At 73.6% G+C, this 15,534-nt stretch overlaps 12 non-coding genes across 12 annotated transcripts; all 12 read right to left on the reverse strand.

Annotated features, from left to right (window-relative positions):
* Positions 1–573: 573 nt before the first annotated feature.
* Positions 574–692, reverse strand: LOC131494028 (5S ribosomal RNA). The gene has a single exon (XR_009253099.1). It is a non-coding gene; the product is annotated as a 5S ribosomal RNA (ribosomal RNA).
* Positions 693–1,819: 1,127 nt separating this feature from the next.
* Positions 1,820–1,938, reverse strand: LOC131494040 (5S ribosomal RNA). Its single transcript, XR_009253110.1, has one exon. It is a non-coding gene; the product is annotated as a 5S ribosomal RNA (ribosomal RNA).
* A 1,125-nt stretch (positions 1,939–3,063) lies between these two features.
* LOC131494052 (5S ribosomal RNA) lies at positions 3,064–3,182 on the reverse strand. The gene has a single exon (XR_009253121.1). It is a non-coding gene; the product is annotated as a 5S ribosomal RNA (ribosomal RNA).
* Positions 3,183–4,306: 1,124 nt separating this feature from the next.
* Positions 4,307–4,425, reverse strand: LOC131494065 (5S ribosomal RNA). Its single transcript, XR_009253132.1, has one exon. It is a non-coding gene; the product is annotated as a 5S ribosomal RNA (ribosomal RNA).
* Positions 4,426–5,556: 1,131 nt separating this feature from the next.
* Positions 5,557–5,675, reverse strand: LOC131494076 (5S ribosomal RNA). Its single transcript, XR_009253143.1, has one exon. It is a non-coding gene; the product is annotated as a 5S ribosomal RNA (ribosomal RNA).
* Positions 5,676–6,805: 1,130 nt separating this feature from the next.
* On the reverse strand, positions 6,806–6,924 carry LOC131494087 (5S ribosomal RNA). The gene has a single exon (XR_009253154.1). It is a non-coding gene; the product is annotated as a 5S ribosomal RNA (ribosomal RNA).
* A 1,130-nt stretch (positions 6,925–8,054) lies between these two features.
* LOC131494098 (5S ribosomal RNA) lies at positions 8,055–8,173 on the reverse strand. Its single transcript, XR_009253165.1, has one exon. It is a non-coding gene; the product is annotated as a 5S ribosomal RNA (ribosomal RNA).
* A 1,130-nt stretch (positions 8,174–9,303) lies between these two features.
* On the reverse strand, positions 9,304–9,422 carry LOC131494110 (5S ribosomal RNA). Its single transcript, XR_009253176.1, has one exon. It is a non-coding gene; the product is annotated as a 5S ribosomal RNA (ribosomal RNA).
* A 1,124-nt stretch (positions 9,423–10,546) lies between these two features.
* On the reverse strand, positions 10,547–10,665 carry LOC131494122 (5S ribosomal RNA). The gene has a single exon (XR_009253188.1). It is a non-coding gene; the product is annotated as a 5S ribosomal RNA (ribosomal RNA).
* A 1,131-nt stretch (positions 10,666–11,796) lies between these two features.
* Positions 11,797–11,915, reverse strand: LOC131494133 (5S ribosomal RNA). The gene has a single exon (XR_009253199.1). It is a non-coding gene; the product is annotated as a 5S ribosomal RNA (ribosomal RNA).
* Positions 11,916–13,046: 1,131 nt separating this feature from the next.
* LOC131494144 (5S ribosomal RNA) lies at positions 13,047–13,165 on the reverse strand. Its single transcript, XR_009253210.1, has one exon. It is a non-coding gene; the product is annotated as a 5S ribosomal RNA (ribosomal RNA).
* Positions 13,166–14,296: 1,131 nt separating this feature from the next.
* Positions 14,297–14,415, reverse strand: LOC131494156 (5S ribosomal RNA). The gene has a single exon (XR_009253221.1). It is a non-coding gene; the product is annotated as a 5S ribosomal RNA (ribosomal RNA).
* Between the last annotated feature and the right edge of the window lie 1,119 nt (positions 14,416–15,534).

Raw genomic sequence — 15,534 nt, forward strand, 5'->3', positions numbered from 1 at the left:
GGATGAGGGCTCGAGGGAGGGGAGAGGTCCAGGACCCAGGGAGCCCAGGCGTGTGGCGGAGTGGGAGTCTGGGGTCTCGCGGCCCCGCCCGCCCGCTCCTGGTTCTCGCATCCACCCACCCAGCCCCCACCCTCCAGTCCCCGGGCGCCAGCCTCCGGTCCCGCCCTCACCGCACACCCCCCCCACCCCTCCGTGCGGGTGCGGGTGCCGGTGTGGGTGGTGTCTCAGGAAAGGTGCAAAGCTGGGACGTGGCTTCCAGCCGGTGCAGTGGGATCTGGCCGGGTGCGGGGAGCGGGGAGCGTGCCCCTCGTGAAGTGCCGGGTGGGGGGGGAGGGGGGGGGTTGTGTGCGGGCTTGGGGTGCGTGGCGGGGCGGGGCGGGGCGGGGCCGGGCCAGGCCAGGCCAGGCTGCTTTGCTGGCCCGGGAGGGGCAGAGGGATCCGTGGCTGGGATGTGTTTGGCCCCAGCAGCCGCGCTCCCTGGGGAGAGAGGGACCCAGGGAGGGAGGGGGGGAGGGGCGGCGGGCGCCAAAGGAGAGGTCAAGGAGGCCAAAGGCCAAAGGCCAAAAGCGAAAAAGCCTACAGCACCCGGTATTCCCAGGCGGTCTCCCATCCAAGTACTAACCAGGCCCGACCCTGCTTAGCTTCCGAGATCAGACGAGATCGGGCGCGTTCAGGGTGGTATGGCCGTAGACGCGGGCGGCTGGCGCTGGGCGCCTCAAGAGCCTGCTCCACGCGTCCCCAGCCCAGCGGGTGCGGCGCTTCACCCGTGCACGCGCCTGCCTGCCTGCCTGCCTGCCGCCGCCCTCCGCCGCGGGCCCCGGGCGGGTGGCGGAGGCCGCGCAAGAGGACCCTGGCAAGGCGCTGAGGCGCAAGCCCCGGCGTTCTCCGATCCCGGGACTCTTGCAGGCCGCTCCCGGCTTGGCCCCACGCCCGCCTCCGCTTCCATCCGGCACCGCACCGGACCGCACGTCACCGCACCAGGTCGGGCTACTCACTGGCAAGAGGGTGGAAGCGAGCGTGGGGCATCCGGCCGGCCGTGCCTTCCGGGGCCCGCCCCGCCGGGGTGTCGGCGCCTCCTCCCCAGCCCCAGGGCGAGCGCAGCCAGCCACCCGGCCTTCTCCTCCCGTCTGCCCCACCTGGTGCATACCCACCCCGGAGGCGCCAGCGCCCCCAGTGAACATCAACAGCCCGAGCCCGCTGCCCTAGCGGGGCCTCGCGAAATGCCAGGGACCCTGCCTGGGGATGAGGGCTCGAGGGAGGGGAGAGGTCCAGGACCCAGGGAGCCCAGGCGTGTGGCGGAGTGGGAGTCTGGGGTCTCGCGGCCCCGCCCGCCCGCTCCTGGTTCTCGCATCCACCCACCCAGCCCCCACCCTCCAGTCCCCGGGCGCCAGCCTCCGGTCCCGCCCTCACCGCACACCCCCCCACCCCTCCGTGCGGGTGCGGGTGCCGGTGTGGGTGGTGTCTCAGGAAAGGTGCAAAGCTGGGACGTGGCTTCCAGCCGGTGCAGTGGGATCTGGCCGGGTGCGGGGAGCGGGGAGCGGGGAGCGTGCCCCTCGTGAAGTGCCGGGTGGGGGGGGAGGGGGGGGGTTGTGTGCGGGCTTGGGGTGCGTGGCGGGGCGGGGCGGGGCGGGGCCGGGCCAGGCCAGGCCAGGCTGCTTTGCTGGCCCGGGAGGGGCAGAGGGATCCGTGGCTGGGATGTGTTTGGCTCCAGCAGCCGCGCTCCCTGGGGAGAGAGGGACCCAGGGAGGGAGGGGGGGAGGGGCGGCGGGCGCCAAAGGAGAGGTCAAGGAGGCCAAAGGCCAAAGGCCAAAAGCGAAAAAGCCTACAGCACCCGGTATTCCCAGGCGGTCTCCCATCCAAGTACTAACCAGGCCCGACCCTGCTTAGCTTCCGAGATCAGACGAGATCGGGCGCGTTCAGGGTGGTATGGCCGTAGACGCGGGCGGCTGGCGCTGGGCGCCTCAAGAGCCTGCTCCACGCGTCCCCAGCCCAGCGGGTGCGGCGCTTCACCCGTGCACGCGCCTGCCTGCCTGCCTGCCTGCCTGCCGCCGCCCTCCGCCGCGGGCCCCGGGCGGGTGGCGGAGGCCGCGCAAGAGGACCCTGGCAAGGCGCTGAGGCGCAAGCCCCGGCGTTCTCCGATCCCGGGACTCTTGCAGGCCGCTCCCGGCTTGGCCCCACGCCCGCCTCCGCTTCCATCCGGCACCGCACCGGACCGCACGTCACCGCACCAGGTCGGGCTACTCGCTGGCAAGAGGGTGGAAGCGAGCGTGGGGCATCCGGCCGGCCGTGCCTCCCGGGGCCCGCCCCGCCGGGGTGTCGACGCCTCCTCCCCAGCCCCAGGGCGAGCGCAGCCAGCCACCCGGCCTTCTCCTCCCGTCTGCCCCACCTGGTGCATACCCACCCCGGAGGCGCCAGCGCCCCCAGTGAACATCAACAGCCCGAGCCCGCTGCCCTAGCGGGGCCTCGCGAAATGCCAGGGACCCTGCCTGGGGATGAGGGCTCGAGGGAGGGGAGAGGTCCAGGACCCAGGGAGCCCAGGCGTGTGGCGGAGTGGGAGTCTGGGGTCTCGCGGCCCCGCCCGCCCGCTCCTGGTTCTCGCATCCACCCACCCAGCCCCCACCCTCCAGTCCCCGGGCGCCAGCCTCCGGTCCCGCCCTCACCGCACACCCCCCCCACCCCTCCGTGCGGGTGCGGGTGCCGGTGTGGGTGGTGTCTCAGGAAAGGTGCAAAGCTGGGACGTGGCTTCCAGCCGGTGCAGTGGGATCTGGCCGGGTGCGGGGAGCGGGGAGCGTGCCCCTCGTGAAGTGCCGGGTGGGGGGGGAGGGGGGGGGTTGTGTGCGGGCTTGGGGTGCGTGGCGGGGCGGGGCGGGGCGGGGCCGGGCCAGGCCAGGCCAGGCTGCTTTGCTGGCCCGGGAGGGGCAGAGGGATCCGTGGCTGGGATGTGTTTGGCCCCAGCAGCCGCGCTCCCTGGGGAGAGAGGGACCCAGGGAGGGAGGGGGGGAGGGGCGGCGGGCGCCAAAGGAGAGGTCAAGGAGGCCAAAGGCCAAAGGCCAAAAGCGAAAAAGCCTACAGCACCCGGTATTCCCAGGCGGTCTCCCATCCAAGTACTAACCAGGCCCGACCCTGCTTAGCTTCCGAGATCAGACGAGATCGGGCGCGTTCAGGGTGGTATGGCCGTAGACGCGGGCGGCTGGCGCTGGGCGCCTCAAGAGCCTGCTCCACGCGTCCCCAGCCCAGCGGGTGCGGCGCTTCACCCGTGCACGCGCCTGCCTGCCTGCCTGCCTGCCTGCCGCCGCCCTCCGCCGCGGGCCCCGGGCGGGTGGCGGAGGCCGCGCAAGAGGACCCTGGCAAGGCGCTGAGGCGCAAGCCCCGGCGTTCTCCGATCCCGGGACTCTTGCAGGCCGCTCCCGGCTTGGCCCCACGCCCGCCTCCGCTTCCATCCGGCACCGCACCGGACCGCACGTCACCGCACCAGGTCGGGCTACTCACTGGCAAGAGGGTGGAAGCGAGCGTGGGGCATCCGGCCGGCCGTGCCTTCCGGGGCCCGCCCCGCCGGGGTGTCGGCGCCTCCTCCCCAGCCCCAGGGCGAGCGCAGCCAGCCACCCGGCCTTCTCCTCCCGTCTGCCCCACCTGGTGCATACCCACCCCGGAGGCGCCAGCGCCCCCAGTGAACATCAACAGCCCGAGCCCGCTGCCCTAGCGGGGCCTCGCGAAATGCCAGGGACCCTGCCTGGGGATGAGGGCTCGAGGGAGGGGAGAGGTCCAGGACCCAGGGAGCCCAGGCGTGTGGCGGAGTGGGAGTCTGGGGTCTCGCGGCCCCGCCCGCCCGCTCCTGGTTCTCGCATCCACCCACCCAGCCCCCACCCTCCAGTCCCCGGGCGCCAGCCTCCGGTCCCGCCCTCACCGCACACCCCCCCCACCCCTCCGTGCGGGTGCGGGTGCCGGTGTGGGTGGTGTCTCAGGAAAGGTGCAAAGCTGGGACGTGGCTTCCAGCCGGTGCAGTGGGATCTGGCCGGGTGCGGGGAGCGGGGAGCGTGCCCCTCGTGAAGTGCCGGGTGGGGGGGGAGGGGGGGGGTTGTGTGCGGGCTTGGGGTGCGTGGCGGGGCGGGGCGGGGCGGGGCCGGGCCAGGCCAGGCCAGGCTGCTTTGCTGGCCCGGGAGGGGCAGAGGGATCCGTGGCTAGGATGTGTTTGGCCCCAGCAGCCGCGCTCCCTGGGGAGAGAGGGACCCAGGGAGGGAGGGGGGAGGGGCGGCGGGCGCCAAAGGAGAGGTCAAGGAGGCCAAAGGCCAAAGGCCAAAAGCGAAAAAGCCTACAGCACCCGGTATTCCCAGGCGGTCTCCCATCCAAGTACTAACCAGGCCCGACCCTGCTTAGCTTCCGAGATCAGACGAGATCGGGCGCGTTCAGGGTGGTATGGCCGTAGACGCGGGCGGCTGGCGCTGGGCGCCTCAAGAGCCTGCTCCACGCGTCCCCAGCCCAGCGGGTGCGGCGCTTCACCCGTGCACGCACCTGCCTGCCTGCCTGCCTGCCTGCCGCCGCCCTCCGCCGCGGGCCCCGGGCGGGTGGTGGAGGCCGCGCAAGAGGACCCTGGCAAGGCGCTGAGGCGCAAGCCCCGGCGTTCTCCGATCCCGGGACTCTTGCAGGCCGCTCCCGGCTTGGCCCCACGCCCGCCTCCGCTTCCATCCGGCACCGCACCGGACCGCACGTCACCGCACCAGGTCGGGCTACTCACTGGCAAGAGGGTGGAAGCGAGCGTGGGGCATCCGGCCGGCCGTGCCTTCCGGGGCCCGCCCCGCCGGGGTGTCGGCGCCTCCTCCCCAGCCCCAGGGCGAGCGCAGCCAGCCACCCGGCCTTCTCCTCCCGTCTGCCCCACCTGGTGCATACCCACCCCGGAGGCGCCAGCGCCCCCAGTGAACATCAACAGCCCGAGCCCGCTGCCCTAGCGGGGCCTCGCGAAATGCCAGGGACCCTGCCTGGGGATGAGGGCTCGAGGGAGGGGAGAGGTCCAGGACCCAGGGAGCCCAGGCGTGTGGCGGAGTGGGAGTCTGGGGTCTCGCGGCCCCGCCCGCCCGCTCCTGGTTCTCGCATCCACCCACCCAGCCCCCACCCTCCAGTCCCCGGGCGCCAGCCTCCGGTCCCGCCCTCACCGCACACCCCCCCACCCCTCCGTGCGGGTGCGGGTGCCGGTGTGGGTGGTGTCTCAGGAAAGGTGCAAAGCTGGGACGTGGCTTCCAGCCGGTGCAGTGGGATCTGGCCGGGTGCGGGGAGCGGGGAGCGGGGAGCGTGCCCCTCGTGAAGTGCCGGGTGGGGGGGGAGGGGGGGGGTTGTGTGCGGGCTTGGGGTGCGTGGCGGGGCGGGGCGGGGCGGGGCCGGGCCAGGCCAGGCCAGGCTGCTTTGCTGGCCCGGGAGGGGCAGAGGGATCCGTGGCTGGGATGTGTTTGGCCCCAGCAGCCGCGCTCCCTGGGGAGAGAGGGACCCAGGGAGGGAGGGGGGGAGGGGCGGCGGGCGCCAAAGGAGAGGTCAAGGAGGCCAAAGGCCAAAGGCCAAAAGCGAAAAAGCCTACAGCACCCGGTATTCCCAGGCGGTCTCCCATCCAAGTACTAACCAGGCCCGACCCTGCTTAGCTTCCGAGATCAGACGAGATCGGGCGCGTTCAGGGTGGTATGGCCGTAGACGCGGGCGGCTGGCGCTGGGCGCCTCAAGAGCCTGCTCCACGCGTCCCCAGCCCAGCGGGTGCGGCGCTTCACCCGTGCACGCGCCTGCCTGCCTGCCTGCCTGCCTGCCGCCGCCCTCCGCCGCGGGCCCCGGGCGGGTGGCGGAGGCCGCGCAAGAGGACCCTGGCAAGGCGCTGAGGCGCAAGCCCCGGCGTTCTCCGATCCCGGGACTCTTGCAGGCCGCTCCCGGCTTGGCCCCACGCCCGCCTCCGCTTCCATCCGGCACCGCACCGGACCGCACGTCACCGCACCAGGTCGGGCTACTCACTGGCAAGAGGGTGGAAGCGAGCGTGGGGCATCCGGCCGGCCGTGCCTTCCGGGGCCCGCCCCGCCGGGGTGTCGGCGCCTCCTCCCCAGCCCCAGGGCGAGCGCAGCCAGCCACCCGGCCTTCTCCTCCCGTCTGCCCCACCTGGTGCATACCCACCCCGGAGGCGCCAGCGCCCCCAGTGAACATCAACAGCCCGAGCCCGCTGCCCTAGCGGGGCCTCGCGAAATGCCAGGGACCCTGCCTGGGGATGAGGGCTCGAGGGAGGGGAGAGGTCCAGGACCCAGGGAGCCCAGGCGTGTGGCGGAGTGGGAGTCTGGGGTCTCCCGGCCCCGCCCGCCCGCTCCTGGTTCTCGCATCCACCCACCCAGCCCCCACCCTCCAGTCCCCGGGCGCCAGCCTCCGGTCCCGCCCTCAACGCACACCCCCCCACCCCTCCGTGCGGGTGCGGGTGCCGGTGTGGGTGGTGTCTCAGGAAAGGTGCAAAGCTGGGACGTGGCTTCCAGCCGGTGCAGTGGGATCTGGCCGGGTGCGGGGAGCGGGGAGCGGGGAGCGTGCCCCTCGTGAAGTGCCGGGTGGGGGGGGAGGGGGGGATTGTGTGCGGGCTTGGGGTGCGTGGCGGGGCGGGGCGGGGCGGGGCCGGGCCAGGCCAGGCCAGGCTGCTTTGCTGGCCCGGGAGGGGCAGAGGGATCCGTGGCTGGGATGTGTTTGGCCCCAGCAGCCGCGCTCCCTGGGGAGAGAGGGACCCAGGGAGGGAGGGGGGGAGGGGCGGCGGGCGCCAAAGGAGAGGTCAAGGAGGCCAAAGGCCAAAGGCCAAAAGCGAAAAAGCCTACAGCACCCGGTATTCCCAGGCGGTCTCCCATCCAAGTACTAACCAGGCCCGACCCTGCTTAGCTTCCGAGATCAGACGAGATCGGGCGCGTTCAGGGTGGTATGGCCGTAGACGCGGGCGGCTGGCGCTGGGCGCCTCAAGAGCCTGCTCCACGCGTCCCCAGCCCAGCGGGTGCGGCGCTTCACCCGTGCACGCGCCTGCCTGCCTGCCTGCCTGCCTGCCGCCGCCCTCCGCCGCGGGCCCCGGGCGGGTGGTGGAGGCCGCGCAAGAGGACCCTGGCAAGGCGCTGAGGCGCAAGCCCCGGCGTTCTCCGATCCCGGGACTCTTGCAGGCCGCTCCCGGCTTGGCCCCACGCCCGCCTCCGCTTCCATCCGGCACCGCACCGGACCGCACGTCACCGCACCAGGTCGGGCTACTCACTGGCAAGAGGGTGGAAGCGAGCGTGGGGCATCCGGCCGGCCGTGCCTTCCGGGGCCCGCCCCGCCGGGGTGTCGGCGCCTCCTCCCCAGCCCCAGGGCGAGCGCAGCCAGCCACCCGGCCTTCTCCTCCCGTCTGCCCCACCTGGTGCATACCCACCCCGGAGGCGCCAGCGCCCCCAGTGAACATCAACAGCCCGAGCCCGCTGCCCTAGCGGGGCCTCGCGAAATGCCAGGGACCCTGCCTGGGGATGAGGGCTCGAGGGAGGGGAGAGGTCCAGGACCCAGGGAGCCCAGGCGTGTGGCGGAGTGGGAGTCTGGGGTCTCGCGGCCCCGCCCGCCCGCTCCTGGTTCTCGCATCCACCCACCCAGCCCCCACCCTCCAGTCCCCGGGCGCCAGCCTCCGGTCCCGCCCTCACCGCACACCCCCCCACCCCTCCGTGCGGGTGCGGGTGCCGGTGTGGGTGGTGTCTCAGGAAAGGTGCAAAGCTGGGACGTGGCTTCCAGCCGGTGCAGTGGGATCTGGCCGGGTGCGGGGAGCGGGGAGCGGGGAGCGTGCCCCTCGTGAAGTGCCGGGTGGGGGGGGAGGGGGGGGGTGTGTGCGGGCTTGGGGTGCGTGGCGGGGCGGGGCGGGGCGGGGCCGGGCCAGGCCAGGCCAGGCTGCTTTGCTGGCCCGGGAGGGGCAGAGGGATCCGTGGCTGGGATGTGTTTGGCCCCAGCAGCCGCGCTCCCTGGGGAGAGAGGGACCCAGGGAGGGAGGGGGGGAGGGGCGGCGGGCGCCAAAGGAGAGGTCAAGGAGGCCAAAGGCCAAAGGCCAAAAGCGAAAAAGCCTACAGCACCCGGTATTCCCAGGCGGTCTCCCATCCAAGTACTAACCAGGCCCGACCCTGCTTAGCTTCCGAGATCAGACGAGATCGGGCGCGTTCAGGGTGGTATGGCCGTAGACGCGGGCGGCTGGCGCTGGGCGCCTCAAGAGCCTGCTCCACGCGTCCCCAGCCCAGCGGGTGCGGCGCTTCACCCGTGCACGCGCCTGCCTGCCTGCCTGCCTGCCTGCCGCCGCCCTCCGCCGCGGGCCCCGGGCGGGTGGCGGAGGCCGCGCAAGAGGACCCTGGCAAGGCGCTGAGGCGCAAGCCCCGGCGTTCTCCGATCCCGGGACTCTTGCAGGCCGCTCCCGGCTTGGCCCCACGCCCGCCTCCGCTTCCATCCGGCACCGCACCGGACCGCACGTCACCGCACCAGGTCGGGCTACTCACTGGCAAGAGGGTGGAAGCGAGCGTGGGGCATCCGGCCGGCCGTGCCTTCCGGGGCCCGCCCCGCCGGGGTGTCGGCGCCTCCTCCCCAGCCCCAGGGCGAGCGCAGCCAGCCACCCGGCCTTCTCCTCCCGTCTGCCCCACCTGGTGCATACCCACCCCGGAGGCGCCAGCGCCCCCAGTGAACATCAACAGCCCGAGCCCGCTGCCCTAGCGGGGCCTCGCGAAATGCCAGGGACCCTGCCTGGGGATGAGGGCTCGAGGGAGGGGAGAGGTCCAGGACCCAGGGAGCCCAGGCGTGTGGCGGAGTGGGAGTCTGGGGTCTCGCGGCCCCGCCCGCCCGCTCCTGGTTCTCGCATCCACCCACCCAGCCCCCACCCTCCAGTCCCCGGGCGCCAGCCTCCGGTCCCGCCCTCACCGCACACCCCCCCACCCCTCCGTGCGGGTGTGGGTGCCGGTGTGGGTGGTGTCTCAGGAAAGGTGCAAAGCTGGGACGTGGCTTCCAGCCGGTGCAGTGGGATCTGGCCGGGTGCGGGGAGCGGGGAGCGGGGAGCGTGCCCCTCGTGAAGTGCCGGGTGGGGGGGGAGGGGGGGGGTGTGTGCGGGCTTGGGGTGCGTGGCGGGGCGGGGCGGGGCGGGGCCGGGCCAGGCCAGGCCAGGCTGCTTTGCTGGCCCGGGAGGGGCAGAGGGATCCGTGGCTGGGATGTGTTTGGCCCCAGCAGCCGCGCTCCCTGGGGAGAGAGGGACCCAGGGAGGGAGGGGGGGAGGGGCGGCGGGCGCCAAAGGAGAGGTCAAGGAGGCCAAAGGCCAAAGGCCAAAAGCGAAAAAGCCTACAGCACCCGGTATTCCCAGGCGGTCTCCCATCCAAGTACTAACCAGGCCCGACCCTGCTTAGCTTCCGAGATCAGACGAGATCGGGCGCGTTCAGGGTGGTATGGCCGTAGACGCGGGCGGCTGGCGCTGGGCGCCTCAAGAGCCTGCTCCACGCGTCCCCAGCCCAGCGGGTGCGGCGCTTCACCCGTGCACGCGCCTGCCTGCCTGCCTGCCTGCCTGCCGCCGCCCTCCGCCGCGGGCCCCGGGCGGGTGGCGGAGGCCGCGCAAGAGGACCCTGGCAAGGCGCTGAGGCGCAAGCCCCGGCGTTCTCCGATCCCGGGACTCTTGCAGGCCGCTCCCGGCTTGGCCCCACGCCCGCCTCCGCTTCCATCCGGCACCGCACCGGACCGCACGTCACCGCACCAGGTCGGGCTACTCACTGGCAAGAGGGTGGAAGCGAGCGTGGGGCATCCGGCCGGCCGTGCCTTCCGGGGCCCGCCCCGCCGGGGTGTCGGCGCCTCCTCCCCAGCCCCAGGGCGAGCGCAGCCAGCCACCCGGCCTTCTCCTCCCGTCTGCCCCACCTGGTGCATACCCACCCCGGAGGCGCCAGCGCCCCCAGTGAACATCAACAGCCCGAGCCCGCTGCCCTAGCAGGGCCTCGCGAAATGCCAGGGACCCTGCCTGGGGATGAGGGCTCGAGGGAGGGGAGAGGTCCAGGACCCAGGGAGCCCAGGCGTGTGGCGGAGTGGGAGTCTGGGGTCTCGCGGCCCCGCCCGCCCGCTCCTGGTTCTCGCATCCACCCACCCAGCCCCCACCCTCCAGTCCCCGGGCGCCAGCCTCCGGTCCCGCCCTCACCGCACACCCCCCCCACCCCTCCGTGCGGGTGCGGGTGCCGGTGTGGGTGGTGTCTCAGGAAAGGTGCAAAGCTGGGACGTGGCTTCCAGCCGGTGCAGTGGGATCTGGCCGGGTGCGGGGAGCGGGGAGCGTGCCCCTCGTGAAGTGCCGGGTGGGGGGGGAGGGGGGGGGTTGTGTGCGGGCTTGGGGTGCGTGGCGGGGCGGGGCGGGGCGGGGCCGGGCCAGGCCAGGCCAGGCTGCTTTGCTGGCCCGGGAGGGGCAGAGGGATCCGTGGCTAGGATGTGTTTGGCCCCAGCAGCCGCGCTCCCTGGGGAGAGAGGGACCCAGGGAGGGAGGGGGGAGGGGCGGCGGGCGCCAAAGGAGAGGTCAAGGAGGCCAAAGGCCAAAGGCCAAAAGCGAAAAAGCCTACAGCACCCGGTATTCCCAGGCGGTCTCCCATCCAAGTACTAACCAGGCCCGACCCTGCTTAGCTTCCGAGATCAGACGAGATCGGGCGCGTTCAGGGTGGTATGGCCGTAGACGCGGGCGGCTGGCGCTGGGCGCCTCAAGAGCCTGCTCCACGCGTCCCCAGCCCAGCGGGTGCGGCGCTTCACCCGTGCACGCACCTGCCTGCCTGCCTGCCTGCCTGCCGCCGCCCTCCGCCGCGGGCCCCGGGCGGGTGGTGGAGGCCGCGCAAGAGGACCCTGGCAAGGCGCTGAGGCGCAAGCCCCGGCGTTCTCCGATCCCGGGACTCTTGCAGGCCGCTCCCGGCTTGGCCCCACGCCCGCCTCCGCTTCCATCCGGCACCGCACCGGACCGCACGTCACCGCACCAGGTCGGGCTACTCACTGGCAAGAGGGTGGAAGCGAGCGTGGGGCATCCGGCCGGCCGTGCCTTCCGGGGCCCGCCCCGCCGGGGTGTCGGCGCCTCCTCCCCAGCCCCAGGGCGAGCGCAGCCAGCCACCCGGCCTTCTCCTCCCGTCTGCCCCACCTGGTGCATACCCACCCCGGAGGCGCCAGCGCCCCCAGTGAACATCAACAGCCCGAGCCCGCTGCCCTAGCGGGGCCTCGCGAAATGCCAGGGACCCTGCCTGGGGATGAGGGCTCGAGGGAGGGGAGAGGTCCAGGACCCAGGGAGCCCAGGCGTGTGGCGGAGTGGGAGTCTGGGGTCTCGCGGCCCCGCCCGCCCGCTCCTGGTTCTCGCATCCACCCACCCAGCCCCCACCCTCCAGTCCCCGGGCGCCAGCCTCCGGTCCCGCCCTCACCGCACACCCCCCCACCCCTCCGTGCGGGTGCGGGTGCCGGTGTGGGTGGTGTCTCAGGAAAGGTGCAAAGCTGGGACGTGGCTTCCAGCCGGTGCAGTGGGATCTGGCCGGGTGCGGGGAGCGGGGAGCGGGGAGCGTGCCCCTCGTGAAGTGCCGGGTGGGGGGGGAGGGGGGGGGTTGTGTGCGGGCTTGGGGTGCGTGGCGGGGCGGGGCGGGGCGGGGCCGGGCCAGGCCAGGCCAGGCTGCTTTGCTGGCCCGGGAGGGGCAGAGGGATCCGTGGCTGGGATGTGTTTGGCCCCAGCAGCCGCGCTCCCTGGGGAGAGAGGGACCCAGGGAGGGAGGGGGGGAGGGGCGGCGGGCGCCAAAGGAGAGGTCAAGGAGGCCAAAGGCCAAAGGCCAAAAGCGAAAAAGCCTACAGCACCCGGTATTCCCAGGCGGTCTCCCATCCAAGTACTAACCAGGCCCGACCCTGCTTAGCTTCCGAGATCAGACGAGATCGGGCGCGTTCAGGGTGGTATGGCCGTAGACGCGGGCGGCTGGCGCTGGGCGCCTCAAGAGCCTGCTCCACGCGTCCCCAGCCCAGCGGGTGCGGCGCTTCACCCGTGCACGCGCCTGCCTGCCTGCCTGCCTGCCTGCCGCCGCCCTCCGCCGCGGGCCCCGGGCGGGTGGCGGAGGCCGCGCAAGAGGACCCTGGCAAGGCGCTGAGGCGCAAGCCCCGGCGTTCTCCGATCCCGGGACTCTTGCAGGCCGCTCCCGGCTTGGCCCCACGCCCGCCTCCGCTTCCATCCGGCACCGCACCGGACCGCACGTCACCGCACCAGGTCGGGCTACTCACTGGCAAGAGGGTGGAAGCGAGCGTGGGGCATCCGGCCGGCCGTGCCTTCCGGGGCCCGCCCCGCCGGGGTGTCGGCGCCTCCTCCCCAGCCCCAGGGCGAGCGCAGCCAGCCACCCGGCCTTCTCCTCCCGTCTGCCCCACCTGGTGCATACCCACCCCGGAGGCGCCAGCGCCCCCAGTGAACATCAACAGCCCGAGCCCGCTGCCCTAGCGGGGCCTCGCGAAATGCCAGGGACCCTGCCTGGGGATGAGGGCTCGAGGGAGGGGAGAGGTCCAGGACCCAGGGAGCCCAGGCGTGTGGCGGAGTGGGAGTCTGGGGTCTCCCGGCCCCGCCCGCCCGCTCCTGGTTCTCGCATCCACCCACCCAGCCCCCACCCTCCAGTCCCCGGGCGCCAGCCTCCGGTCCCGCCCTCAACGCACACCCCCCCACCCCTCCGTGCGGGTGCGGGTGCCGGTGTGGGTGGTGTCTCAGGAAAGGTGCAAAGCTGGGACGTGGCTTCCAGCCGGTGCAGTGGGATCTGGCCGGGTGCGGGGAGCGGGGAGCGGGGAGCGTGCCCCTCGTGAAGTGCCGGGTGGGGGGGGAGGGGGGGGGTTGTGTGCGGGCTTGGGGTGCGTGGCGGGGCGGGGCGGGGCGGGGCCGGGCCAGGCCAGGCCAGGCTGCTTTGCTGGCCCGGGAGGGGCAGAGGGATCCGTGGCTGGGATGTGTTTGGCCCCAGCAGCCGCGCTCCCTGGGGAGAGAGGGACCCAGGGAGGGAGGGGGGGAGGGGCGGCGGGCGCCAAAGGAGAGGTCAAGGAGGCCAAAGGCCAAAGGCCAAAAGCGAAAAAGCCTACAGCACCCGGTATTCCCAGGCGGTCTCCCATCCAAGTACTAACCAGGCCCGACCCTGCTTAGCTTCCGAGATCAGACGAGATCGGGCGCGTTCAGGGTGGTATGGCCGTAGACGCGGGCGGCTGGCGCTGGGCGCCTCAAGAGCCTGCTCCACGCGTCCCCAGCCCAGCGGGTGCGGCGCTTCACCCGTGCACGCGCCTGCCTGCCTGCCTGCCTGCCTGCCGCCGCCCTCCGCCGCGGGCCCCGGGCGGGTGGCGGAGGCCGCGCAAGAGGACCCTGGCAAGGCGCTGAGGCGCAAGCCCCGGCGTTCTCCGATCCCGGGACTCTTGCAGGCCGCTCCCGGCTTGGCCCCACGCCCGCCTCCGCTTCCATCCGGCACCGCACCGGACCGCACGTCACCGCACCAGGTCGGGCTACTCACTGGCAAGAGGGTGGAAGCGAGCGTGGGGCATCCGGCCGGCCGTGCCTTCCGGGGCCCGCCCCGCCGGGGTGTCGGCGCCTCCTCCCCAGCCCCAGGGCGAGCGCAGCCAGCCACCCGGCCTTCTCCTCCCGTCTGCCCCACCTGGTGCATACCCACCCCGGAGGCGCCAGCGCCCCCAGTGAACATCAACAGCCCGAGCCCGCTGCCCTAGCGGGGCCTCGCGAAATGCCAGGGACCCTGCCTGGGGATGAGGGCTCGAGGGAGGGGAGAGGTCCAGGACCCAGGGAGCCCAGGCGTGTGGCGGAGTGGGAGTCTGGGGTCTCGCGGCCCCGCCCGCCCGCTCCTGGTTCTCGCATCCACCCACCCAGCCCCCACCCTCCAGTCCCCGGGCGCCAGCCTCCGGTCCCGCCCTCACCGCACACCCCCCCACCCCTCCGTGCGGGTGCGGGTGCCGGTGTGGGTGGTGTCTCAGGAAAGGTGCAAAGCTGGGACGTGGCTTCCAGCCGGTGCAGTGGGATCTGGCCGGGTGCGGGGAGCGGGGAGCGGGGAGCGTGCCCCTCGTGAAGTGCCGGGTGGGGGGGGAGGGGGGGGGTTGTGTGCGGGCTTGGGGTGCGTGGCGGGGCGGGGCGGGGCGGGGCCGGGCCAGGCCAGGCCAGGCTGCTTTGCTGGCCCGGGAGGGGCAGAGGGATCCGTGGCTGGGATGTGTTTGGCCCCAGCAGCCGCGCTCCCTGGGGAGAGAGGGACCCAGGGAGGGAGGGGGGGAGGGGCGGCGGGCGCCAAAGGAGAGGTCAAGGAGGCCAAAGGCCAAAGGCCAAAAGCGAAAAAGCCTACAGCACCCGGTATTCCCAGGCGGTCTCCCATCCAAGTACTAACCAGGCCCGACCCTGCTTAGCTTCCGAGATCAGACGAGATCGGGCGCGTTCAGGGTGGTATGGCCGTAGACGCGGGCGGCTGGCGCTGGGCGCCTCAAGAGCCTGCTCCACGCGTCCCCAGCCCAGCGGGTGCGGCGCTTCACCCGTGCACGCGCCTGCCTGCCTGCCTGCCTGCCTGCCGCCGCCCTCCGCCGCGGGCCCCGGGCGGGTGGCGGAGGCCGCGCAAGAGGACCCTGGCAAGGCGCTGAGGCGCAAGCCCCGGCGTTCTCCGATCCCGGGACTCTTGCAGGCCGCTCCCGGCTTGGCCCCACGCCCGCCTCCGCTTCCATCCGGCACCGCACCGGACCGCACGTCACCGCACCAGGTCGGGCTACTCACTGGCAAGAGGGTGGAAGCGAGCGTGGGGCATCCGGCCGGCCGTGCCTTCCGGGGCCCGCCCCGCCGGGGTGTCGGCGCCTCCTCCCCAGCCCCAGGGCGAGCGCAGCCAGCCACCCGGCCTTCTCCTCCCGTCTGCCCCACCTGGTGCATACCCACCCCGGAGGCGCCAGCGCCCCCAGTGAACATCAACAGCCCGAGCCCGCTGCCCTAGCGGGGCCTCGCGAAATGCCAGGGACCCTGCCTGGGGATGAGGGCTCGAGGGAGGGGAGAGGTCCAGGACCCAGGGAGCCCAGGCGTGTGGCGGAGTGGGAGTCTGGGGTCTCGCGGCCCCGCCCGCCCGCTCCTGGTTCTCGCATCCACCCACCCAGCCCCCACCCTCCAGTCCCCGGGCGCCAGCCTCCGGTCCCGCCCTCACCGCACACCCCCCCACCCCTCCGTGCGGGTGCGGGTGCCGGTGTGGGTGGTGTCTCAGGAAAGGTGCAAAGCTGGGACGTGGCTTCCAGCCGGTGCAGTGGGATCTGGCCGGGTGCGGGGAGCGGGGAGCGGGGAGCGTGCCCCTCGTGAAGTGCCGGGTGGGGGGGGAGGGGGGGGGTGTGTGCGGGCTTGGGGTGCGTGGCGGGGCGGGGCGGGGCGGGGCCGGGCCAGGCCAGGCCAGGCTGCTTTGCTGGCCCGGGAGGGGCAGAGGGATCCGTGGCTGGGATGTGTTTGGCCCCAGCAGCCGCGCTCCCTGGGGAGAGAGGGACCCAGGGAGGGAGGGGGGGAGGGGCGGCGGGCGCCAAAGGAGAGGTCAAGGAGGCCAAAGGCCAAAGGCC

This window comes from Neofelis nebulosa, chromosome 13 (assembly GCF_028018385.1).
Source record: "Neofelis nebulosa isolate mNeoNeb1 chromosome 13, mNeoNeb1.pri, whole genome shotgun sequence".
Lineage (NCBI taxonomy): Eukaryota > Metazoa > Chordata > Mammalia > Carnivora > Felidae > Neofelis > Neofelis nebulosa.